The sequence below is a fragment of the Rhinatrema bivittatum genome, chromosome 9 (genome assembly GCF_901001135.1).
Source record: "Rhinatrema bivittatum chromosome 9, aRhiBiv1.1, whole genome shotgun sequence".
Classification (NCBI taxonomy): Eukaryota; Metazoa; Chordata; class Amphibia; order Gymnophiona; family Rhinatrematidae; genus Rhinatrema; species Rhinatrema bivittatum.
Genome location: NC_042623.1, coordinates 18,519,451 through 18,545,694, shown reverse-complemented (window position 1 = coordinate 18,545,694; position 26,244 = coordinate 18,519,451). Strand labels below are relative to the sequence as shown.

The following is a 26,244-nucleotide window of genomic DNA, read 5'->3' as shown; positions in this document are numbered from 1 at the left end:
TTAGTCACTGGATCGATCCAATTTGTTCTTTCATTACAGTTGTTACAATGAGAGCATTGTCCACATTTAAAGTGCCCCGCCATCTCAGCATTTGTTACCATCAGAGGCTGAGCATGTACCAACCTATCGCAAATGTTCCTTCCACATGTAGTGACAATTAAAGGTGGATCTCTACAAATTTCATGTAAGGATAAAATATGCCAGTTTGTTCCGAATCGAAGCTGCTATTGCTGCCGTAGCCATAGTTTGTTTTAATACGCAAACTAATTTGAGGATTCCGTTTTTTCGGCTTATACTGTATTAGTGTTTGTCTATCAGAGAACTTAGCGTGCATATAAGCATTTTTAACAGGCTGTTTGGGATATCCTCTTTGTATAAACCAGGCACTTAATATGTCAGCTTTTCAAAATTTCCCATATCTGAACAGATGCGCCTGATCCGTTAAAACTGACTAACTGGTAGGCCACACGTGAAGGAAAAGGGATGGTGACTATGAAACCGAAGCAGATTGTTACGATCGGTGGATTTCCAAAATACTGTCATGCAAAATACCCTATCAATCAATTGCATCTGTTCATCCAAGAATGTTACACATTGTCTTGAAGAATGAGCAGTGAAATGCAAATTTTCATCAACCGTGTTGATCCATTTACAAAACTTTCAATAATTCTTCTGATGCCTTCCACACGAAAAAAAATATCGTCAATATTAACGACCCCAGCTGACGAGGTATCGCCACCATTGCGATGTATAGATGAATTCTTGCTCAAAAACTGACATATATAGATTGGCTACAGTGGGTGCCAATGAGGATCCCATAGGGATACCGTGGATTTGTTGGTAAAAATAAATAAATAAAACAGACGCAAATACAAAGTAATTTATTTTGTATCACTATCTCAGCCAACTGTAACACAAATGCCGATGGACTACACTATAAATCTGCTCTGACATTTAAGACTTGTTGGATTACTTTCAATGCATCAAGCAGCGTTGTCTGACTCACCAAGAAGACTCCTCTGTCGCTATCAGGAATTTGCTATGGGCTTGACAGTTGCTTGGCTTTGATTGTAAATCTTCCTACCCTTATCAGGCTTGGAGGTAACTGCAAAGAGTGGCAATTGCTACCCTCAAGAGAAACCTGGGGGTTTCCTGCATGGAGCGGCAGCTACCACTGTAAGAAGCTTGCTGGGCAGACGGGCTGGGCCATCTCTGCCTTCACTACCATGTTATGTCCACAAAGAGCTCAGATTTCAGGTCCCATCGCAGATGTTTTGTAGCAGCTTCAGTCACCTCACTTCCCAGTGCTCAGTCATAGGGGCTGATCCTGATCCACTGTACTGCTACATATTAGCGCGGGAGAGAGAAAATATCCCGGGGGCATTCCCATGATGTTGAGCCCCTACCCCGGTACCTGCAATATATTTTTAGCGTGGAAAAAATGCGGAATGATAAATATGACAGGGAAAACCGTGCAATAGCAGCCGGCTTTGCCCAGGGCTGCCATCATGTTAAAGGGCCATGCAGACCAAAAATAAGTCCCTCTCCCACCGTGCCAAAATCCCCCTGGGAGTCTGGAAGACCTCCACCCATCCCCTGCTGCCTGTTGAGGCGGGCCCAAAATAAAAAAGCAAGAAAAGAAGGGAACTTCTAATTCCTGCCCTGCTCTGGGTTCTGGCCGCGCACACACAGAATATACTGAGGGTCTCGCCTGTACTCCCACAGGCCTACCTCGGGGCTAATCCTCAGGAAAGAGGGAGATACCGAGGGGCTTCTCCGACACGAAACAAAGCTGTGCTCATACACTGAGCCAGGCCACCAGGATCCAGGTATTAGGTGGGAAGTTTATTTGGGCACTTACTAGTGGTTAGAGCAGTGGGCTACGAACCAAGAGGCCAGGGTTCAAGTCCCACTGTTGCTCCTTGTGACCTTGGGCAGGTCACTTTACCCTCTGTTGCCTCGGGACAGGGAAATATCTGCTGTACCTGAAAGTAAACTGCTTTGAAGTGCTGAAAAAAAAATGCTAAAAGCGGAATATAAATAACACAAATGGTAAACAGCAAGCACTGGAGAGGTGATTGCAAGCAACTAATGATAAAAATAATAATAATTAGAAAGGTAATAAAAGATAGCAAATCTTACGTTCTTAATGACAGATGGAATGGGCCCAAGAATAAATCCGTTCAGCTCCGGAAGGCTGAAATAAGTAACAGGCGACGCTCTCTGCTGTTCTCACAGCTCTGCTTGTTTTTATCCTCTAACTTGCAAAAAACAGGCGTGGAGTCCCCCTCCCTGCAGTACATCTGCTGGGTACTGTCTGGTGTTTACTGCCTCCCCCTGTTACTCCTAGGTTTCTGCTCTGACCTTGGGCTAACAGTTCTCATAAGCATTTTTAGTATCTGCACAGCCTGTGGAAAAAATAACTTTCAGTTCCCGGAGACATCTAGAAAGGACTCTTAAAAAAAACAAAACAAAACAGCATTTACAGCGGGAGTTATAGACATCTTCCTTCTCTGCGGCCTAACTGAGGTTGGGGAAGTATGGGCAGCAATTAGGCAAACCCCCAACATGCCCCTTCCTTTTAAATAAATATTGCCCCGCACAAGACATCCTGTTCTCCAGACCACCCCATACTTTGAGAAGATATCTCTGATATCTAGCGGGGCCCAGAGGGCCCCCTAGGCTCCAGACTGGTTGACGCCATCTTTCAAAATGGCGTCTACCAGCCTGGAGGGCACTCTGGGCCTTACTAAACACCAGGGATATCTTCGCAAGGTATGGGGAGTGTCTAGGGGGTGGGGGGCCACTAGGCACCGGGGATTGCTTCTAATATTGGGAGGGGGGTTGGTGGGAGGTTGTTTGGAACCAAGGGGGGGGTGGATTTTTATTTAAAGAGGGGGGGGGGATTGTGAAAGAGGGTGAAGTATCACCACAGGATTATTTTGTTTTACAATTTTTAAACTTTAGGTGCTGATGGGCTATCTCAACACATGGTGGGCCGGAGGGAGTGGGCTAGAAAGACCCCAGTTGAGGGATTGTTATACTTCAGGTGTGTGGGGGGGGGGGGGGGGGGGAGCTATTTTGGGACACGTGGGCAGGCGTGTCCTGATGCTCCCTTGTGAAAAGATCACCAACAACTGAGTTGTATATAAAATAACCGGGCTTACCAGGTTTTTGGCAAGCCACAATATTTTATTAGCATAGGATTACCTGGGCCAGTAGTTCCCAAGCTTGTCCTAAGGGACGGACTCTTAGCCAATTAGGTTTTCTGGGTATCTGCAGTAAATATGCATGAGACAAATTTACATGCAGTGAAGGCAGTGCATGCAGATCTGTCTCATGCTTTATTCATTGTGGATATCCTGAAAACCTGACTGGCTGGGAGGCCCTCAGGACAGGTTTGGGAACCACCGACCTATGCATTAGCTGCTTTGCATGCAGTTCCAAAATGTATGCATGCAAAGCAGCTCTTTGTAATAGGGGTGTGTTTTGGGCCAAAACTACTTGTGATATTGCCGTGATAAAAACTGTTAATGGCGTATCGCAGTTTACTAAATGTCCCTAATAGGTTGTATGTTGTAGGAGGCTAGAAGCCTATGAAATTAAATACACCTTATGAGATGATGTGCATTAACAATGCTCTTTGTTTATAATATGTGAGCTGTCATGTTCATTAGCTTGAAGTATAGAAAATATGAATTAAGCCACAGAAATTATTGTCACAAAGTGATAATAGTTGCATTATTTAACAAAGATTGTCCTTGATATCCTCCTGTGTTGCTCTTGTATTGCAGAATTCATTTTTTTTATATTCTTCCTCTTCATCTGATAATGGTACAGACATTTCCAAAACACTTTCTTAACCTCCATTACCAGCCTGCACTATCGGGAGCATAAACCGAAACCATGGCTTTCCCTGAGTAAAATGTTCTCTTAAGGAACCAAGCTGGTCTTTGCCACAGCAAGCCCAGCACTGCCCTGTACAAACATAGCACCGGAGTAAGGAAACCAGCAGCCAGAATCTGGTAAATATAGCCTAATAGTTTGTTCACATTGTCAGTCTGTTTATTCTTTACCTCACGACTCTTATTACCATTTCCTCTAAAAATATTAACTTGTTAGGTCCTGGAGTGATCCGTAATAACATCTTCAGATACGCAGATAAGTGAGTCATAAGCCCAGATGCTTATGTCAAGATGTTGGAGTGAACTATTAATAAATATAATGTGGGCTTCTTCCTGTAGGGTTGTAGTCTGCTCTGAGACCACATAAGAGTTTCATGTACATTAGAGAGCTATGCATATCTTGCAGAATAAGAGCTTTTAGGGGCTTGTATACACCCTATGTGAACCGGTGGGGCCTGCAGCAAATAACATACTGCAGGTATCTATGGCTTAACGAATCAACCTCTTGGGAGTAATTTTGTAACAGGTCCCCGTAAATTTGCAGGCCGTTGCATTCATGAATTACACTATATTTTTTCAAAGTGAATTTATACACAAATGCACTCTTCAAAGCTATCCTGGCAAAACGTCCTGCATAAGTTACACCTACTGATTTGTGTGGGGAGCTTTTCTGAGAAAACTTACATGGCATGCTTTCAGAATCTAAAAGAATGCATGTAAATCCAATCCCCAGATGGACTTCCCCCCCCAAAAAAAAAAATGTTCTTCTCCACAGTGAGCTTAACTGCAGTTTTCCCAAGGGCATTTTCTGCAGATAAGACACATTGATAAGACAGGCGAAGAGAGAATTTGAAATGAAGTTGGCCATAGAGGCAAAAACTCATAATAAAAACTTTTTTAAAAGTATCCAAAGCAAGAAACCTGTGAGGGAGTCGGTTGGACCATTAGATGACAGAGGGGTTAAAGGGGCTCTTAGGGAACAAAAGGCCATTGCAGAAAGACTAAATGAATTATTTGCCTCCGTGTTTACTAATGAGGATGTTGGGGAGATACAAGTTCCAGAGATGGTTTTCAGGGGTGATGAGTCAGACGAACTGAATGAAATCACTGTGAACCTGGAAGATGTAGTAGGCCAGATTGACAAACTAAAGAGTAGCAAATCACCTGGACCAGATGGCATGCATCCTAGGGTTCTGAAGGAACTCAAAAATGAAATTTCTGATCTATTAGTTAAAATTTGTAACCTATCATTAAAATCATCCATTGTACCTGAAGACTGAAGGGTGGCCAATGTAACCCCAATATTTAAAAAAGGATCCAGGGGCGATCCGGGTAACTATAGACCAGTGAGCCTGAATTCAGTGCCGGGAAAAATAGTAGAAACAATTTTCAAGATCAAAATCGTAGAGCATATAGAAAGACATGATTTAATGGGACACAGTCAACATGGATTTACCCAAGGGAAGTCTTGCCTAACAAATCTGCTTCATTTTTTTGAAGGGGTTAATAAACATGTGGATAAAGGTGAACCGGTAGATGTAGTGTATTTGGATTTTCAGAAGGCGTTTGACAAAGCCCCTCATGAGAGGCTTTTATGAAAACTAAAAAGTCATGGGATAGGAGGCGATGTACTTTCGTGGATTACAAACTGGTTAAAAGACAGGAAACAGAGAGTAGGATTAAATGGGCAATTTTCTCAGTGGAAAAGGGTAAACAGTGGAGTGCCTCAGGGACTGTACTTGGACCGGTGCTTTTCTATATATATATGATCTGGAAATGAATACGACGAGTGAGGTTATCAAATTTGCGGATGATACAAAATTATTCAGAGTAGTTAAATCACAAACAGACTGTGATACATTATAGGAGGACTTTGCAAGACTGGAAGATTGGGCATCCAAATGGCAGATGAAATTTAATGTGGACAAGTGCAATGTGTTGCATATAGGGAAAAATAACCCTTGCTGTAGTTACACGATGTTAGGTTCCATATTAGGAGCTACCACCCAGGAAAAAGATCTAGGCATCATAGTGGGTAATACTTTAAAATCGTCAGCTCAGTGTGCTGCAGCAGTCAAAAAAGCAAACAGAATGTTAGGAATTATTAGGAAGGGAATGGTTAATAAAACGGAAAATGTCATAATGCCTCTGTATCGCTCCATGGTGAGACCGCACCTTGAATACTGTGTACAATTCTGGTCGCCGCATTTCAAAAAAGATATAGTTTTTGATGGAGAAGGTACAGAGAAGGGCAACCAAAATGATAAAGGTGATGGAACAGCTCCCCTACGAGGAAAGGCTGAAGAGGTTAGGGCTGTTCAGCTTGGAGAAGAGACAGCTGAGGGGGGATATGATAGAGGTCTTTAAGATCATGAGAGGTCTTGAACGAGTAGATGTGAATCTGTTATTTACACTTTCGAATAATAGAAGGACTAGGGGGCATTCCATGAAGTTAGCAAGTAACACATTTAAGACTAATCGGAGAAAATTCTTTTTCACTTAACACACAATAAAGCTCTGGAATTTGTTGCCAGAAGATGTGGTTAGTGCAGTTGGTATAGCTGGGTTCAAAAAAGGTTTGGATAAGTTCTTGGAGGAGAAGTCCATTAACGACTATTAATCAAGTTTACTTAGGGAATAGCCACTGCTATTAATTGCATCAGTAGCATGGGATCTTCTTAGTGTTTGGGTAATTGCCAGGTTCTTGAGCCTGGTTTTGGCCTCTGTTGGAAACAGGATGCTGGGCTTGATGGACCCTTGGTCTGACCCAGCATGGCAATTTCTTATGTTCTTACTCTCTCTCTTACTCTCAAAAATCTCATTAAAATTTACCAGATAAGTTGCCATACTGGGTTAGACCGAAGAGCCATCAAGCCCAGTATCCTGTTTCTAACAGTGGCCAAACCAGGTTGCAAGTAATTAAACATTAAGTAGATCCCATGCTACTAATGCCAGTAAAGCAGAGGCTGTTCCCTAAGTCAACTTGATTATTAGCAGTTAATGGATTTTTCCTGGAATTTATCCAAACTATACTTAAACCCAGCTACACTAACTGCCTTAACCACATCTTCTGGCAACAAATTCCAGAGCTTAATTGTGCTCTGAGTGAAAGAATTTTCTATGATTTGTTTTAAATGTGCTACATGCTAACTTCATGGTGTTCCCCTTAGTCCTTCTGATATCTGAAAGAGTAAATAATCGATTCACATTTACCCATTAGACCTTTCATGATTTTATGAATTTCTATGTTAAATTGGCATTCTGTTCTAATGTTCCATGTAAAGCCCCTTTCTCTATTTTGGGCATACCATCGTTTTATGTAAACCGGAGTGATTTGTAGTCCTTACAAGAACTTCGGTATATAAAAATTAAAAATAAATAAATAAGATGAATGGCCCTAACCTCTTTAGCCTTTCCTCATAGAGGAGCCGTTCCATCCCCTTTATCATTTTGGTGCCCCTTTTTGTACCTTCTTCAGTGCAACTATATCTTTTTGAGATGCGGTGACCAGAATTGTACACAGTATTCCAGGTGTGGTCTCACCATGGAGCGATACAGAGGCATTATGACATTTTCCATTCTATTAACCATTCCCTTCCTAATAATTCCCAACATTCTGTTTGCTTTTTTGACTGCTGCAGCACACTGAGCCGACGATTTTAAAGTATTATCCACTATGATGCCTAGATCTTTCTCCTGGGTGGTAGCTCCTAATATGGAACCTAACATCGTGTAACTACAGCAAGGGTTATTTTTCCCTATATGCAACACCTTGCACTTGTCCACATTAAATTTCATCTGCCATTTGGATATCTATCTGAACTCAATACATAGTGAACCCTGTAACACCAGGATGGTAAAATATCCATAGATTTCTTTTTACAGATAGAAATGCCTTCCATAATTGCAATTAATTTTAAAATAATTGTCAAAAGTTCACATTGGATATTTAGAACATCCTTAATCCCACCCCATAACCCTGTCGAAAACTTCTATCAAATCGTCACAGAAATGTAATATATGTAAGAATGTTCCCATCTGTGTGGCGAAGTCAACTTTTATTATCTTCCCGAATATTGAGTTTGGAGCTTTTTACTAGTGACCAGAGCGCCCTATGTGGATGAAGGATGTGGACATGTTACGTGTACCTGGAACACAGACGTGCACTGACTGCATATCTTTGTGTTCAGTACGGAGAAAGATTGACATAAGCTTTACTGTGCAATAAGTGGGCAAGGCAGTTCATGTGCAAGATACCACCCACTGATTGGGGGCTGAGGCCTCTTTGCTTATTACTATTTCACAACTGATCCTAATCTGAGCTACAGAGCAGACCTGTAGAGCCCTGGATCAGGTAAATGAAGGTAAGCTGTGTAAAAGAATAGCTGGAAGCTGGAACGTGTTTTATTAGTACTTCAGACAGACTAAGTAGTATGCAGCAGTGTGAGGCTTGAAAATAAAATGGAGACAGATATAGTGAAGTTTCAACTGTTCAAGGGTGAGATCATCTGTTTTTGGGGGTTTTTTGTTAATGTATTGTGCCGTGGTGTAGAACTATCTTGTTGTGGACTTTCAAATGAATAAAATTGTGGATCTCTAGACCGAAAGATGAAATATAATGGATTGAGCTCAGACTTCATTTGATTGAATAGGAGCAGTGATGTAGATACACAAGATTTTCATTTGAATGAGTGAGCCTGATACCCAGAGAGCAAATTTTATTTATTTATTTATTTTTTTGGATTTGGCAAATTTTTAGTTTTAATGGGCAGGCAGTATACTTGGTATAGATCCTCATGGCCTGGTACCTGCTAATTAGCTTTAAAAAGGAGGAGCATTACTTGTCCATTTCCTGCTGTTAATCAAGTTGACTTAGAGAATAGCCACTGCTATTAATTGCATCAGTAGCATGGGATCTACTTAGTGTTTGGGTACTTGCCAGGTTCTTGTAGCCTGGATTGGCCACTGTTGGAAACAGGATGCTGGGCTTGATGGACCCTTGGTCTGACCCAGTATGGCATGTTTTTATGTTCTAGCACGAAGGCAGCATGTTTTTCTTGCAGGAGGCGCCTGCTTCTGAAAGGAATTTGTTAGGATTTAGTTAGTGTGTGGGCCCTGGGCCGAGGTGAGAGATGGTACCGCCCACAGGGAGGAGTCCCGTGAGCCTCACCATCGGGAGGAGAGGTCTCAGTGATATCAGACACAGTATCAGTCGAGAGTCTTTATTAAAGAGAGTCACACAGCCCGTGGAGCAGGGGGTGCCAGAGAGGCGGTCTTAGAGACCCAGAGACACAGGGTCCGTAGATGGGAGAAAACCCCGAGTGGATACCTCCGTAGGGTAGATGATGATCCATAGAACGAGGTTCACTGAAGGTGTCTTCAGAAGAGATGGTAATGGCCCGTGGGACGGGGTACACCGAAGAAGGTCCTTAGCGTAGTAGGCAGTGGTCTGCAGAGTAGGGCACGCTGAGGAGGTCCTCAATAGAGATGGTAAGGCCTGCGAAGCGGGGTACACCGGAGATGGTCCTCAGTAATGATGATAGCGGTCCACAGAGCAGGGCACACTGATGAGGTCCTCAATAGAGATGGTAGTGTCCGCAGAGCGGGGTACACCAGAGGAATCCTCGGTAGAACAGGAAGTAGTCCATGGAGCTGGGTACTCACAGAAGTGTAGCGGAGGTTCCAGGGAAGCCCCGGGGAATGGGGCAGGCAGGAGTCCCAAGCGAAAGGTAGTGGCGGCCACATGTCAGCTGTGGTTGCAGAATTGGTCAGCTGATGCAGCCTTGCAAGGCTAATCTTAAAAAAAAAAAAAGCCTTGTCGCTTGGCTGCCAACTGATTGTATCAGTAGTCGTCCTGTGGGGATACGGATCCCAAGGGATTACTGGTAATTGTTCATCCAGTTCCGAGCTTGGGATACCTGTGTTCTTACTTGAGTTCAGTGTTTCTTGTTTGAGTAGAGTTATGGTTGACTGTTTTTAATCACATTTTTTGCTAGTCTGTCCCCAGTTGCTTTTCAGGAGAATACTGGCAGGCTGGGGTCACTGCAGGGGTTATTTATACTGTGACATCAGCTTGCTCCGTCTCCACCTGCTGGCAGGGGAGCATAAAGCCACTGCCCCCGAGTCCATCTGTCTACACTAAGGAAAATGAAATTATCAGGTAAGTAATTTCTCCATTAATCTTGTGTGTTAGCAAGGAAGGAGAAAATCCTGTACCATCCATGCTAATTCATTTCAAGATAAACCTTAGTATCTACTCTCTCCTAGATTTTCACCAGCGTAAACATTCAGTGTTAGAAATGGTTGCCCATTGATAAAGGGACTGGTACATCGTTGAGATACTTGTGCCTGTCCGTGCTGATAATTTCTAAATAAAAACGGTAGCAGGTTTGGTTCAGCGGCAGTCTCCATCTTTAATTTTAATGGGGGAAAAAGCTGCAGGTTCAGAAAGTTTGGATCTGGTGACCAAGCATGACCTGGCAGAAAATTCACCACCGTTTATGTATAGAAGTAATGCAACTTTTTGCTCATCCTCTTGTGCTCTTATTTGTTGAGCAGATCCATGGCTAGGATTAGGAAACTTCTTTGAGGATTAGCAAATGTAGGTAAATGTGTGTTTTTTTATTTGGATGTTCTTTTTAGGATTCTTGAGTTTGTTTTTTTTTTTTTTTGTAATTCAAGTTTTTTATTAGCAGGCCAAAAACTGTAACGGATAACAGTCATCAACATAGTACAATCCACTGTACACATTTACCAAAATAACCAGTCTCTATCCGGACACAACATATCAGAAGAAAATCCCACATCATCCACGCCTAATAGCTATACCCACCTGCAAAATTATTTCCCCCCCAGCAGTTTCCCCCTTTTAAACATGAGAGAAAAATCTAAACATTCAGCACATCTCAACAAACCCCCTTCATCCCCAATAGCCACCCTCCCTCTAACCTTGCTACCCCTTGTTCTAGCCATGTGAACTTTACTCTTTCATTGTAAATAAGGTTCCCAAATTTTTCCGAAGTTATCTAATTTATCATTCCTCCTAGCTGTGAGTTTCCCCATATAATGAACCCTCTCAATTCTGGAGTGAACCTCAACCAAGGACGGCAGTTCAGGTCTTCACCACCAATAAGCAATCTCACACCTGACCACTGTTACTATTTGTGTAATTAAACACTTTTGAGGCTCAATACCCAACCCTATGGAAATATTTAACAGGCATATTTTAGGATCTTTAGGTACCAAGAACCCCAACACTTCCCTTATAAGATCCATTACCTTGTCCCGTAACCTATCCACCCCAGGGCATGACCACCATAAATGAAAGAAAGTGCCTCTGGCCCCATATCCCTTCCAACATTTGTCACAATTTGTAATTTACATTTTCTTACTGTACAGACAGGTGAATCCAAAACCAGTGGGTTATGCACCTCTACCTCCAGATGGAGACAGAGCAAAGCTGTCATCCATGCAGTGACATAAGCCAGCCATTATTCTCCGTCTCCAGCAGATGGTGGATGTGCATCTCCCTACTGGGGATTGCTTTAAAGTTTTGAAGGAGAAAAGAAGAGGAAAATTAATTTGCCCTGCTCTCCCATGGTGATATATGGTCTCTCCCTCAGTTGAGAATTCCTGAGGTGATTTCTGTGGTCCCTCAGATGAGTTCTTTGGTCTGGTTGCTGGTTTTTCAGCTGGCGTGGACTTAGCTTTAAAAAACAAAATAAAAACAGCTGAAAGGCAAGCGAGTGCAGGAAGCCGATTGTGGCGGTGAAGAGCTATGCCATCTCTTCCCGCAGCTGGAGACTGACCTTGTACTCAGCCGGGACAGGCTGAGCTTAGGTAAAGGGTAGTGTAAAAAAGGGCATGGATCCTTCTGCCCTTTCTTGGGTAGAATTTATTTCAGGGATTGCACTCCTTCCTGCAGGTGCAGTCCTGGCCCCGGCCCCAGCCAATCTTAACAACTCATGATAACAAGCGGTGAAATCCCATACACCTGGTGCTGTGGGTAAGAGCTGGAGTACGCCTGGATCCGGCCTTCCTGATAGGGACCCAAATGGCATGGATGATGAGACCAATCCTTACTTCCTGGAGGCTGGGGAAAGTCCTCCAGGATTGGAGCCGTATAGAACTATGTTGAGGCTCTTTCATAGAGATGAGTTGCCAGCTCTGATTTCCCAGACATTGAAGATGCTGAGAGAGACCCTGGGGCTGACTCCATGTCTGTGCGAAAGAAGGATCCTATTTTGATTTCCTTATGTAAAGCCTCATACTTCTTCCTTATTATGGGAGCCATTCAAGAATTTATTGATCTTGAATGGGGTGCCCCAGAAGTTAATTTTAAAGGGGGTTGAGTCTTGGACAGACTATACTCCCTGGATCCAGCTGCAAGAGAGCGTCTACATTTTCTGAAGATGGATGCGCTTGTTTGTGCTGTTGCCAAGCGGATGACTATTCCTGTAGAAGGGGGAGCAGCCTTGAAGGATGCTCAGGATAGGAGAATTGAGACTATCCTTAAGCAGGCCTTTGAAGCAATAGCAGTGACTTTGTAGATAGCTTCCTATTCCCTGGTGACTTGCTCTTGTTTACTGCTCTCTAAGGAGGTCGATGAATCTGGCATGAATTCCCGGGCAGTGATGGAAATAGCAACTGCCTTTATGGCAGATGCAGGCTGCAATTTGGTCCACACTTCGGCCAGAGGGGTGGCTTTGGTAATAGCGGCTAGGCATCAGCACTGACTGAGAAATTGGTTGGCCGCTACAACTTCGAAGTCTAACCTTACAAAGTTGCCCTTTAAAGGCTCGTTCTTATTTGGGAGTGAGCTGGAGAAAATGGCTAATAAGTGGGGTGAGTCCCCAGTTCCTCGTTTACCAGAGGATAAGAAACAGGTGTCGTGATCCTTCAGCATGAGAGCTCGTACTAGAGGGGTTTAGGCGTTTTCAACCCTACAGAGGAGCAACTTATCAGAGGACTCTACCTTTGGGTAGATCTCACTTCTTTTATCCCAGACAGCCCAGATGCAGTGCAGGATCAGGTAGTGGAACATCCCGAGCCTCACAATGAAGGCAGAAGATTCTCTCTGGAACATCAATTGACTGAAAACCCGTGCAGTTTGGTTGGCATGCTTGCAGTTTGGTGACAGGTTGCAAGGTCGATCAGTCCGTATAGTGTCGGACAACACAACGACAGTGGCCTACATCAATTGGCAAGGAGGAACCAAGAGCCAGCAAGTGTTGCAGGAGATAGACCAACTTTTGGAATTGGCTGGAAGTGCATCTTCAGGAGATCTCAGCCTCACACATTGTAGGAAAAGACAATGTAAGAGCTGACTTTCTCAACAGACAGAGTCTGTATCCAAGAGAATGGGAATTGTCAGATGAGACGTTTCAGCTATAGTGGATCGCTGGGGCCTTCCGTTTCTGGACCTGCTGGTGACATCTCACAATGTGAAGGTTCCTCGATTCTTCAGTCCCAGGAGAGATCCAAAGTCTTTGGGCATCGATGCTCTTGTGCAGAAATGGCTGGAGGACAAGCTAATGTATGCTTTTCCCCTGTGGCCCATGTTGGGCAGAATGGTTCGGAGGGTCGAAGGTCACAGGGGGATGATTCTTCTGGTGGCACCAGATTGGCCCAGGAGACCGTGGTATGCAGATTGCAAAGGCTTCTGGTGGACTCTCCCCTCCGGTTTCCAGTGCACAGGAATCTGCTATGGCAGGGACCTGTTTCTCATGAAGATACGAATCCATTTTGTCTTACGGTATGGCCATTGAGAGAGCCCATTTGCTGAAGCATGGATATTCTGCTACGGTTATTGCCACCTTGCTGCGAGCAAGAAAGTTCTTCACTTCCTTAGTCTATGTGCAGGTTTGGTGCGTGTTTAAGGCTTGGTGTGAAGATCGAGGGGTTCTTCCTCGTTCGGTTAAAATCCAGCTCATTTTGGAATTTTTGCAGGATGGATTGAGTAAGGAGTTGGCCCTTAATTCCTTGAAGGTTCAGGTGGCGGCTCTTGCCTGTTTCCGAGGTCAGGTGAATGGTGGGCCCTTGTCGGCTCATCCAGATGTGGCCCATTTCTTGAAAGGAGTGAAGCATCTTTGTCCTCCCATGTGGTTACTGGTACTCTTGTGGAGTCTTAATCTAGTTTGGGATTTTTTTTTTTAGTGGGCTCTACCTTTCGACCCTTTCCCTGAGGTTACTGACCTTGAAAATGGTGTGTTTTGTGGCAATTTGTTCTGTGCATCGGGCATCCGAACTACAGGCATTGTCTTGCCGAGAGCTGTTTCTACAAGTGACTCTAGGGGCGATACGGCTGCATACTGTTCTTTCCTTTTTGGCAAAACTAGTCTCTGATTTTCACTTGAATCAGTCTATTTCCCTGCTGTCTCTGGACAGGGCGAAAGATGTGGAGGAATATTGTTTGTTATGGCCTTTGGATGTCAAAAGGTATATCTTGCAGTATTTACAAAATGATATTTTGCAATCCATTCCCCAACCTGTATACCCTGAATTTGGGAATTACATCTCTCCCGTTCAGCGAAGGGCTCCAATGAAAGAGCAAACAATAGAGAGGAGAGTGGGCACCCCTGTCTGGTGCCTCTCTCACCTCAAAGGGTCCCGAGTAACCCTCATTAACTTTTATACGTGCTCTTTTATATAGCTTCAGAACCCATCCATAAAGCCCTCACTCAAACGCATTTTCCCCAGCCTTTGAAAGAGAAAGGGCCAATACACCCTATGAAAGGTCTTTTCTGTATCCACCACCAGCAAAACAGCTGGCATCTGCCCGTGCTCCAGATCAGTTTGGGGACCCGTCTGACATTATCTGAGGGGTTGGAGAATTCTGGGACCAACAGAGCAGGATTGATAGTTCCCCCTCCTACTTTTTCTTTATGATGTAAAATGGATTTTAAGGAGCCCTTTATATCCCTGATAGATTTGTCCTTATGCATAATTTTCCAACTGTGCGTGCACAAGAACTTGCATGCATTACTTTAAAGACAAAAGGACAACAGGAGGAGGATCTGGCAACCAAAGAACGGTGGATCCGAGGGTCCGAACAGCTCAGCTGTGAATGCCTGGAATACCCTTCCGGAGGAGCTGGTGGTGAGAGTCCCAGGCCTTGAGGGTCAACCTGGAGGAGGAAGATCTTCGGCTTTGAAATTGCAGCAGTGGTGGCTCCTGCAGGAAGAAGAGATTTTGATCCCAGTAGGGGCCTGGAAAGTAGCAAGAAAGGGGAAATAGCAGAGAGAGGGGTACAACAGAGGTGGGGGGAGGAGAGGAAAAAGTATCCCTGGGTAGGGGGAAGGAAGACTGCAGCTGCTGGGAAGAAGAGATGGAGAGCTGCCACCTGGGTGGGGAGAGAGGAGTACAACAGAGGTGGGGGGGAGGGGAGGAGAGGAAAAAGTATCCCTGGGGAGGGGGAAGGAAGACTGCAGCTGCTGGAAGAAGAGATGGAGAGCTGCACCTGGGTGGGGAGAGAGGGGTACAACAGAGGTGGGGGGGGGGGGGGGGAGGAGAGGAAAAAGTATCCCTGGGGGGGGGGAAGGAAGACTGCAGCTGCTGGGAAGAAGAGATGGAGAGCTGCACCTGGGTGGGGAGAGAGGGGTACAACAGAGGTGGGGGGGGGGAGGAGAGGAAAAAGTATCCCTGGGGAGGGGGAAGGAAGACTGCAGCTGCTGGGAAGAAGAGATGGAGAGCTGCCACCTGGGTGGGGAGCAGAGGAGAAAAGTGAAGAGGCAGGGGGGAGAAAAAAGAGCGAGATAATACTAGTTCTGGGCAGGGGAGAGAGAGGAGAGAGGTGGGGGCTGCTCCAACAGGAGCAGAGGTTTATTGGCAGCGCGTTGTAAAGAATATCTTTGGAAATTGTGTACTCTGAAATGCACCTTGCCAGTCTTCGATTTTGGGTTTTTTGCGCTCCAAGTCCATAAAACTGTGACCCAGCTGAGAATACTGAGACAGTGCCATGAGCTCTCATTTGCACCTATCTGGAGGTTATCTCTTGCTTTTTTTTTTTTGTTTTTTAACTCGCTCACCCTTCTCCCCCTATAACCTAGTATCAGGACCTCTTTAGAGTCCCCAGTAAATAGCTGTGTCCTCTTTGTTTTGGCCATTAAGGAGGTAGCATGGTCCATTTTTGTAAAAGCACCACTTTCAGAGAATCCCCTGAGGGTCTGTGCCTGTGAGTATTTATAGAGATCCCTAGCATAGTTTGTGAAAATCATTTGTAGAATTTATTTTGTTGTAAATTGCCAAGAGCAATTTTTCGAATGTCAATGCAAGAATTGCAGGGCTGTGCATTTTGTTTTTAATGAATTGCGCATCCAAATTGAAAATGGCCTTTGTTTGAAATAGAAGTTACCACAAATGGTCTTGCATGAAAATTATCAGGTATTTTCATTTTGATTTAAAAAAACAAAAAACCAGGCCTCCACAAGGCCCTCCAACCCCCCTGCCTTCCCCCTCTACCTCCTTAAGACAGCCAAGGGGAGTCAAGTCCAGCCAGGGCCATCTCGGACTCCTCCCTTTGCTGGAAACCATAATCTGTCTCCTGTTACGCCATTCTATACAGTCTCCATCCACCCCCACCACTACCTAATGTACCCAGTGCTGTACAAATAACACACAAAAGATATTCCCTGCTCAATAGAGCTTCCAGTCCAGTCAAGGCAAACATTCAGGTCAAAACACAACTGTAAAATTAATTAATGAGGCCGAAAGCGAACAAACAGACTTAAGATTTAAAAGCAGCTTCAAAATGGTGGGTCTTCAGATAGGCTCCCTCTCTCGCCATGTTTAAATCCTGACGCACCAGCTCAGGAAGTCTCTTCCAAGCACACGGCGCAGCCAGGTGGACAGCACGGCGCGGGAATTGGCACTAGAGGAGAGAAGGGTGTGCACAGGAGTGCTTTGTCTGATGAGGAAGGGTGTCGAGAGAGAGATGACAGGGGCAGGAGCACTGCCCACTCACTCCTCCCCCCGCGTGCTGGAAATCTAAAAATGGCGCCGGCAGCCCTGATGCCGGTGTCTTGGGTGCGGCCAGCACTATTGTTTTGTACTTGACCTGCTCTGGAAGGTTTCCGAATATCTGCCCACACGCAGTTTGAGTTAAACCCACCATGATTCTATTTTTAGATTGGTTATATCTTCAGTTGTTTCTGTTCTGCAGTTCCTTTTCCTCCTGGCCTTTTTTTTTTAACTCTGAATGTCTGAGGGGCTGGCACGCTGGTAATCCCCGTAAGTATGAATCTATGCAAAATGCTTCCTTTAAAGAAAAAAAGAAATTTAGTTACTGAAATTGTTCTGCAAAGGTCATATTTTTCATGGAGACGCATGCTCTAGCTGCCTCCTCTAAAGGAGCTGCATAATCCGTTCTTTCTACTTCAAGGTTTAGCAGAATGGAAACCGGGCAGTTGGTGTGGATTACTCTGGTTTCAAAGCCTTGGGACTTCCCAATTCAGGAAGTTCCTTCAGGGGAGCATTGTGACCCGATCATGTGACCCATGAACAGGAATCCATGAAAAATAATAGTTTGCGGAGAATGGTTCATTTCTAAGTAATTTTGCTCTATCAGCTTATTAATGGGGAGGGTCAGTAGTTTGGGACAACAATAGAAATAGTGCAGCCAGTGAACCCATCCGGCAAAACTCAAGTACACCACGCGAACGCATGCCATCAACCAGGGCCAAAAAAAGAGTCCTAATGCCCTGCACTGCACCCTGCAAAACGGAGAGGGCCTCATCTGGAGTCCTCACCTCAAGCAGCCAAGGACCCTGGGTATCGCCGCATAATGATTGTTTTGCCAACCTTATCCCATTTTAAGGCTAGAAACCCCCTGCCGTGCCCCGAAGAGTGGACGTAGTCTGTGGAAGGATTCAGCCACAACTGATCTAACAGGCAACCTGTGATCCCAGTTCAGTGGTTTAAGGGAGCAGAAACGTACATCTTTTGAGACCGATTTTTCAAACCCTTAGGTGCGGCGAAAGGGGGCGAAACACGCATGGCTGGGACACGTGCGTGCTGCGCGGATTTTCACAGGCCCGCAGCCACGCGCGTATCTCCTGGTACGCGCATCGCAAAGGCTTTATTTAAAAAAAAAAAAAAAAGGGGGGGGGGGGTGGGCAGGCTGGGACAGCGCCTTTAAGGCCCAGGAACGATGGGGGCCGCGTAACCTGCTGCTGGGTAAGTATAAAAACAAAAATATTCTAGGGTAGCGAGCAGGGTTTTAGGGGTTGGAGCTAGTTGGGTGAAAGGGAGGTTAGGTAGGGGGTCTGGGAAGTCCACTCCTTTACTGGAGTGGGACTGGGAGGGAACTGGGGTGTGCATCTACTAAAATCTCCCCCACTTATGCACACGAGACTGCACACGTGCAATGTGCATGCTGGTTTTAAAATCGGGCACGCAGGAAGGCGGTTTTATAACCGCACGTTTTCGAGCGCCAGCAGCCGTGCGCCCGTGGACGCCCACCCCCGGGTCTTAAAATCTACCTTTGCGTGAGGAAATCAGTTTAATATAGAAGCAGATAAAGGTTTCAAATGATAGATATAGTTTTGATTTAAGTTTCAATTTAATGTACAGAGCAAAGTGCCAGTTATAAGATTAAACAAATATTCTTGTGGTACGTCAAAGTCAGCCTTCACTTGTCAATACACAACGCCTACCAAATTAACCCAGCTGAAAGATGAATTAAGCCAGTTTATTTTACTCTTCGCCATGACAGGTTGTAATCCTGCAGCGTTCCAGGGCCTGTCTCAGAGCACGGAGGGCATTCAGCAGCCTCCGGCTGGCAAATGAAAGCTTACACCACAGTCTCAGAGAAACAGAACCCAGAGTTCTCTCAGATGTTGGCAGGAACGGGGTAAAGAAGGTTTTTAGCTTGCCAGGATTCTTGGCAGGGATAATGATGACGGCAGGTACGAGAAGGCAGCTACTCCAAGATTACCGGAGCAGAGAACTCCGTCTTAAAGCTTGCTAACTCACTGCAGCAATGGAAAAGTGCTGCGGAGGTAGCAGGAACATTGGCAGGGCAGCCGCAGCATCTTTTTAAAGCAAGCTTGTAATCTGTTTTAACCTAGATTATATCATTTTTACTTTGATGTCTTTATACTTGAGAAACACTGCTTTTGCTTTAACTTATTACGTTTTTGATTGTTTTAATTTGTTTACAGATTGTACACTTTATTGTAAGTAATGTAATGTTTTTAGTTGCTTATTTTATTGTTCCATGTTGGATTGTGAATGTTGAATGTTTGGGTGTTTGAATGTTTGGGTAATTGCCAGGTTCTTGTGGCCTGCTTTTGGCCTCTGTTGGAAACAGGATGCTGGGCTTGATGGACCCTTGGTCCTAACCAGCATGTTATGTTCTTATCTGTAAGCCACTTCAGACTAAAGCATTAGCGGCCTATAAGTGCAAATAAATAAAATATAAAATTCTGGGGAAAGTTCCACGGTCTGTGTAGTCCCAAGTCTTTTTTTTTTTTTTCCTCTGCTCGGGCCTTCGTTGCATATTCAATTCCATAAGATTCAACGTCGATCCTTAATTGGAGATCATCAACATTAATAGACGCAGGATTGGTGGGATACTGATGTCGTCCTCGGGGTCCAGATGTATGTGCATAATCTCACTGTTAGTATTGAGGTTCATCAGCGGACATTCATGGACAGTACCCACTTCATAGCTGGGCCCCATGGCTAGATAGAAAGTTTCCACCAAAGGCGTGCGCAGCAGTTCATGTATCCGGGGCTTAATAGCAAATCGAGATGCAGCCAGATGTCTGATAGCAAGAAGAAACTGCAGTTGTTCCTCTACGTGAGGCCGTCTCATGGCTGAAGACTCCCATCTCTGGGTTGCTTTAGGTCTGTGCAAGATCTGCAGACCCTGGTTCAGTCGGGCACATCCTCTTCCCTACAGATCTGAACCCAGCACCTTTTTCTACAGCAGGACACGTGTACTGAATGTATGCAGTGTGTGTAGCTAACTATTCTGGAGCACATAATGCTACTTTCTAAGTCGACCTCCTTGTCCATGTTTGCAGCTTGCTGTACCAGGCAGATATTTGTGTGCCCTATAAAGCTTCTACAGCAGGTAACACCTTACTGAAGCCAAGGTGTGATTAGCTGTCTTATCAATGTATATGCAAGTTAGAATGGCAGTAAATCTATCAGCTATTAACCTGCGAATAGTTTCAGTTCATGGTTTTCCTGCTCATCCTGATTCAGCAGTGAGCGTTAGGGCTTTCATATGAAACGTTACGCGTGCTGGCAGTAACGCAGGCGTCTGGGCACGTGGGTTGCCCAACAGGCTGCGTGTTCTGTAATAACTAGACGTTCTAGTGAAAACACAAGTACTCGCGGGCAGCTCTGTCTGGCAGGCTGCACAGGGGGCTCGGGAGTAGTGGTGGCTATTTAGATCATATTGAGAAACCCGGTTGCTAGTTGGGTTCTGTAATTGGAAGTCCCAATGGAAACACGGGTGCTGACGTGGCTGGGTCTGTCCGGCAGACCATGCAGGGACCCAGGCGGCCATGTGCTTGGGCAGCGGCCGTGCTAGTATTGCCGGCTATTTAGGTTATTACAGAGCTTTGGGCTAAGAGATAGGAAAGGAAGGTGCCCAGGAGACTTACGAGGTGAACTTGTATGTTCTTCTATCCAAGATGGCGGCGTGCAAAAGAGGAAGGTGATACTGTCCTGGGGAAGGAGAGATTTTGCAGGTGGTCGCGTGCTGTGTATGGCAGCTGGGATGTATCCCTAGTGTGGACAGGATAACTTAGCAGGCTGGATGAGCCAGATGGTCTTTTCTGCCCTCATTTACGACGATACTAACTCTCCGCATGTATGAGTTCAGGAGTATAAACGGTTCTTTTTACGTAGTCTCTTAACATATTTTTTTGTATAACAATAACTTAGCTCCTGCCAAATCACACATTTAAAACAGTGAGACTGTTCTCTGGTTTCCTTTTTGTTTTCACATCTTCCCAGTTTGTATTTCAGAATATCAGATGCAGACGGAATTGGTTTCCTAACACAAGTTTCCCTCACTGTGTTTTGCAAGGGGAGAATGAATCATTTGAAAGAAGCATAATAATAAAAAAAACCCCATAAATCATTTTGAGATTCAGTTCTCTGAGTTATTATGACATGGAATTGCATTTATTGTAAGAGGGATTCACATCCTCTGTGTTTTCCCTAATGAGGACCAGAAAGCTGGGTACTTCAGACACATTCAAACGTATAAAGCTATTCTTCATTTTTACTTACTCAGGGGAGCACATAAAATATTTTCATTGTATTATTGTCTCCTTGTGGAGTCTTGTTGGAGGTGCAGGCATCAGAGCGTCCAAAAATTTGGAATGTTTCTGGTTGGCTAATGCGTCGTCCTCAATTTATAATTGTCATTTCCTTCCACTACTTCGCTAAATATATGAAGTATAAAATTAGGGGTTTTTAAAATTCTTTTTGAGGGGGGAATATTTTTATGGAGACGCTAAATTCCCTTTGGTAAAGGTGTCTATGAATACTGTAACCAATGTTTTAGGAACATTTATTGTCTTGGGGTATCTTGAGGAGACTGTCCCTAACCTCAGAAACTGTACGCATATTCTCTGAATGTTTGCCACTGTATGAACTGGTACCTCAAACACTGGAGGCAATTTTCTGAAGGATTTATGTACATAAATGGGCTTTTGAAAACTGCTACTTCTGTGCACTTAACTCCTTTTGAAAATTCACTCCATAGGGCTGAAGTTTCAAAAGAATTTTACGCGTAAATAGTCTTTTGAAAACTGCTACAATATATACTACTTTTATACGCGTACCTCCTTTGAAAATTCACCCCTTTATATTTAAAATAAACACCAGTTATGACTTCTTTTAAAGTTATTAACATTTCTTGGGCAACATACCTGTAATTCCATTCACCCCATGTTTTTAAAAGTATATGGTTGGCATATAGAGGAGAGCAGGTGGCAGAGTCCAGGCTAGCAAGGGAGACAGCCTCCCCCGACAGAGCTATCAGCGGCCCATGCTGGAAGCAGGCCTTAGCTAAAGGAATGGACTCTCCTGTAGCTGTTTCTGTCAGTGCTCTGGCGCCAAGCTTGTTGGTGATGGACACTGGGTCACCAGAGGACCTAAAGAGTTGATCGTAAACCCTTCCTTCTGGTAGCCAGCAATGGGCAGTACAGGAAGGGGATTTTAAAACAGTTCTAAGGCACCTTACCCTTTGAAGCCACTACACTTGGCCACTCACCTTCTCGCCCTCAGTGACTTGAAACCGGATACTCCTTCAAAAAGAGCACATGGAGGGGATGGCCAGGAAAGAGTCTGGTGGGTTGAGGTTTTCGGAGGAACTTGTCAGGGGCAGTGGGTTTTCTGGCCAGGTATCATCAATCAGAACTGCCGCACCCAGAAACAAGAGGCTCGTGTGGGCTCTGTTGGACACCCAAGCCTGAAACCGGTCAGATGGACGTGTTATACCTGACACCGTTCCAAACAGGATCCCCCAAGAATCTCTACAACGGTACTAACGTAGGTGGATATTGAAACTTCACCCCGTCCATGGTGGCTGCATGGAGTCAGAATCTGTTAAAAAGTAAGAGAGTAATCTCCGAATCAGAATTCATAGGAAACCTCGTCTGGCATATTCAAGGAAAAGGGAAGTTGGAGTTTCTGTCCAGTCACTGACCTGGAGCCTGTGCTTCCTTATTTTTATATAATTATGTAAGGTCACCTCTGTTCAGCACCTTTGGTCACTGTTGCCTCACATTACCTCACTCTCTATGAGGGGGGGCACTTCAGACGGAGGCTATTGAGACACACGTTAAGTTTATTTAGATCTGAAGGCCTTTCGCACAGTTTTAACGTGCATAAATTAAAGTAATTCGCTATATTATGGGTTACCTAAATCCAGTTTGAAAGCGTTGCAGATCTTACAGGACTCCGCCGCCCGTCTTATTACAGAGAGGCAGCGAAACAATCATGTTACCCCCTATATTGAAGCAACTTTCTTCAACGTATCAGATTTAAAGTTTCAGTCTTGCTGTTTAAAGTTTTACCATCATGAACCTCGCTTATTTGAAGTCCTTGTTAATTCCATAGGCCCCCTCCGCTCTAGTGAGCCCATCTGGCTAGTAGCCGTCAGCGAGCAGTCTTCGGTTTCAGGCCTGTGTGCTGGAATGCCTTACCTGCCGCCGTGCGAGAGAGGGATGATTTTAGCTAAATTTAGAGAGCAGCTTGAGAAGCTTTCAATTAATTCATTGTTTGACTGTATTATTTTTAAAAAGTTTTATTTTGTTAATGTCTGTTTTATTATAGTTTAAAGTTTAGTCTGCTTTAACATGTTGGCTTGATTAGGTTTTTATACTCCGCTTAGCACGGCAAATGTTTGTTATAGGCAAATAATAAATATTTAAATAAATAAACTTGATTCTGAAACACGGAAACAAAACCAGAAAACCTTGCTATGGTCAATTATTAACTTTGAACTATTGATGCTTATTACTCCCATCATTTACTAATAATATGGTCTCTGATTTGGCTGTCAGGAGAGTGTGTTGGATGGGTGGTCATTTTAAATAGTGATGTTTGTTGTAGTTAAAAACATTGGTGCTTCCTTTGTGCTGAATTTTACAAGAAATTGGAGGACTTTTGGTAAATACATTTTTAAAAATCTGCTTTGTTTAAAAATGCAGACCTGCTGAACTTTTTAAAAAGAGAGTGATGGGTTTAATTTTGTTCGAGTTACTCTTGGATGTGGTTGCAGATCGAGGAATCTCTCGGCTCCTCCTGCATGGCTTGTTATGGGCGTCGGAACCAGAGTCACGAAGGCTTTTTTCTCCCTCTCGGGGGTAGCTTCTGTCGCAGCCCGCATGAATGCACCGGTTTTTCAAAGCGAACTTGTGTGCATAAATCTGTTTGAAGGTTTATCCTACTCTGTTCCCTGCACACGAGTACAGCTGCTAATTTGCACGCAGGATATTGTCCTGAAAATGTTATCCCCCTATCCTTTTGAAAATGGGAAAAGTTTGTATAAACGCCTTCCCAGCGTCACCCCCGGCGAACACGACATGCGTGCGTAAGTTTATCTGCGCATCGAATGGGCAATTCTGTAAAACGGACATTTCTGCGCTGTTTTGCCCGTGGAAATGTATTTTATTGATTGCTTTTATATGCCACAGATCCACAATTATGCCCAGTATGGATTGCATCGAAACATACATGAGAATAAAAACATGCAAAATGCCTTTCCAAAGTGACTCTTAGCAAACCAGGCCCTTGGTGAGAAACTGAGGGGGAGGATCAGAAAGGCAGCCTTTTGGACTTTAAAAAAAACCCAAAACATTATTGCTTCCTACTCATTGCAGAGTTTGATTTTATAAGGAGGAAGAAATAATTGATGGGGGAAGTCCTCAATCTGGTTTGCATGTCTTCTTTTATAAGAAGGAAATGCCCATGTCCAGCCTAGATCTTAATTCCTGTATCTCCTCCCTCTGATTTGCCATCATTCATAAGCGTGTTGTAGCTGAATTAGGTACAGGGCCACCATGTTGGCATTATCCATTCACATGAGAAGATATTCTCCTTTCACCTACTAGCTAATTTACAGTAGTGTTCAAGCCTTTTATAAATCATTGTCATTCCTCTGTCATGATTCTTCATGCACACTACAAAATTTGACAGCCAGTTTCTCATCTAAAGTGTCAGATCGTTCTCAGGTTTTTGGTCTGTACCAGTGGAAATGAATGGATGTTATTTCTGATTTATTAATTCACTTTTTTGTAATGCTTGGTTATCTTACCTCCAGGTTATTAATGTGCTAGGGGAATTGTGCATTCGGAAGCATGTGTAGGAAGCCTACTATATATCAAAAAAAAAGCTTTTTCTCTACTTGTATATATTGGGAGTGAATTTTCAAAAGAATTAAGATGTGTAAAAGTAGGATCTATTGTAGCAATTTTCAAAAGCCCATTTACTCTCCTAAAATCTTTAGAAATTGCCTAAAAGGTGAATTTTAAGAGATTCGCGCTTGCAAGTAGTGCTTATTCACGCTACTGTTATTTTATAAAACTTGCACATATGTGTGTAAGTACTGGTGCGCAAATAACTTTGCTCGCATGTTAAAAAAAAAAAAAAAGGGCAGATTTGGAGCAGGTCAAGGGCATTCCAGAGTGGAGTCAGCATTCACACACACAAATTCTAATTTTTAACCTTAACGCAGTGTGCATCGGGCACTTCCCTGCACATATTTACGTCTGCTCTTTATCAGGTGTAAGTCAGAATAAAACTCGTTACATCCGAAAACTGACTGACGGGGGGACGTGCAGGCTGAAGGACCAGAGGGGTCTTGATGACCTAGAAATAGACTGGGCAAACTGGTGGACCAAGTGGGCAAACTGATAATTTCCTTCATATGCGCTTGTTACAAAATGTGCTCGCGTCCGTGTGTAAAAGGCGACCAGTACTAAAGGAAAATATGTGAATAACATTTCCTCCTGTAAATGCTTAAAATTAGGAGCACACGTATGCGCGCTAGGTGTATTTTATAGAATACGCACGCACTTGTGCGGATGATATGAAATTGGTGCGTCCGTGTGTGCGCGCCGGGACGTTTAAAATCTACCCCCAAAATGTCTAAGCCCTCGATCATATCCTGTTCCACTTGTCTCTTCCTAAAGCTGAAGAGCCCTAACCTATTTAGCATTTCTTTAGAAGGGAATTGATCCATCCTTGTAATCATTTTTGGTGCCCTTCTCTGTACATTTTCTAATTCTTCTATATCTTTTTATGAAGTGCAACAACTAGAATTGCCCACAATACACAAAGTATGGCCACACTGTGGATCAGTACAGAAGTATTCTTATACTCCCAGCTTTGTTTTCAGTTCCTTTATGAATAATTCCTGTCTGCCACGTACTGAGCTAAAGACTACTGTAGCATAGGCAGTAATCCCCAACGACTCCAAGACCCTTTTCCTGGCAGGTGACTCCTAATATTGATCTGTCAGCAGCATTTGATACAGTTGACCATTCTATCATATTGAGACAGTTACAAGACATAGGAATTAGTGATTTTCCTCTTTTTTTAGAAGATAAGAAGCTATACGGTGCTGACATCAGGTGTAAAGTCAGGAGTGTGGAAACCTAAAACGGGTGCCTCGGGACTCGGCACTTTTATATTGCCCAGTATGCCATGTCTTCACAGTTTTAGATGTTGCAGACAACATTCAATGTAACGTTCCTAGTAGAGGATCATATCTAGTTGCCATGAGTAAGTTTTGCAGTGTCTCTTGAAACTAAAATTGTGGTTGATTGAGAGTGGATTAGTCATTAGCATGACTAAAACAGAGATTCTGTAC

At 44.0% G+C, this 26,244-nt stretch overlaps 1 long non-coding RNA gene across 8 annotated transcripts in view; it reads left to right on the top strand.

Annotated features, from left to right (window-relative positions):
• Window positions 1-26,244, top strand: part of LOC115099648 — a 266,836-nt gene that overhangs the window by 114,383 nt on the left and 126,209 nt on the right. Inside the window, exon 5 of one of the 8 annotated variants that reach the window (XR_003858837.1) lies at window positions 3,795-4,025. The exons of the other annotated variants lie outside the window; for them this stretch is intronic. This is a non-coding gene — a long non-coding RNA (uncharacterized LOC115099648). The remainder of the gene's footprint in view (window positions 1-3,794; window positions 4,026-26,244) is intronic. 8 annotated transcript variants of the gene reach the window in all.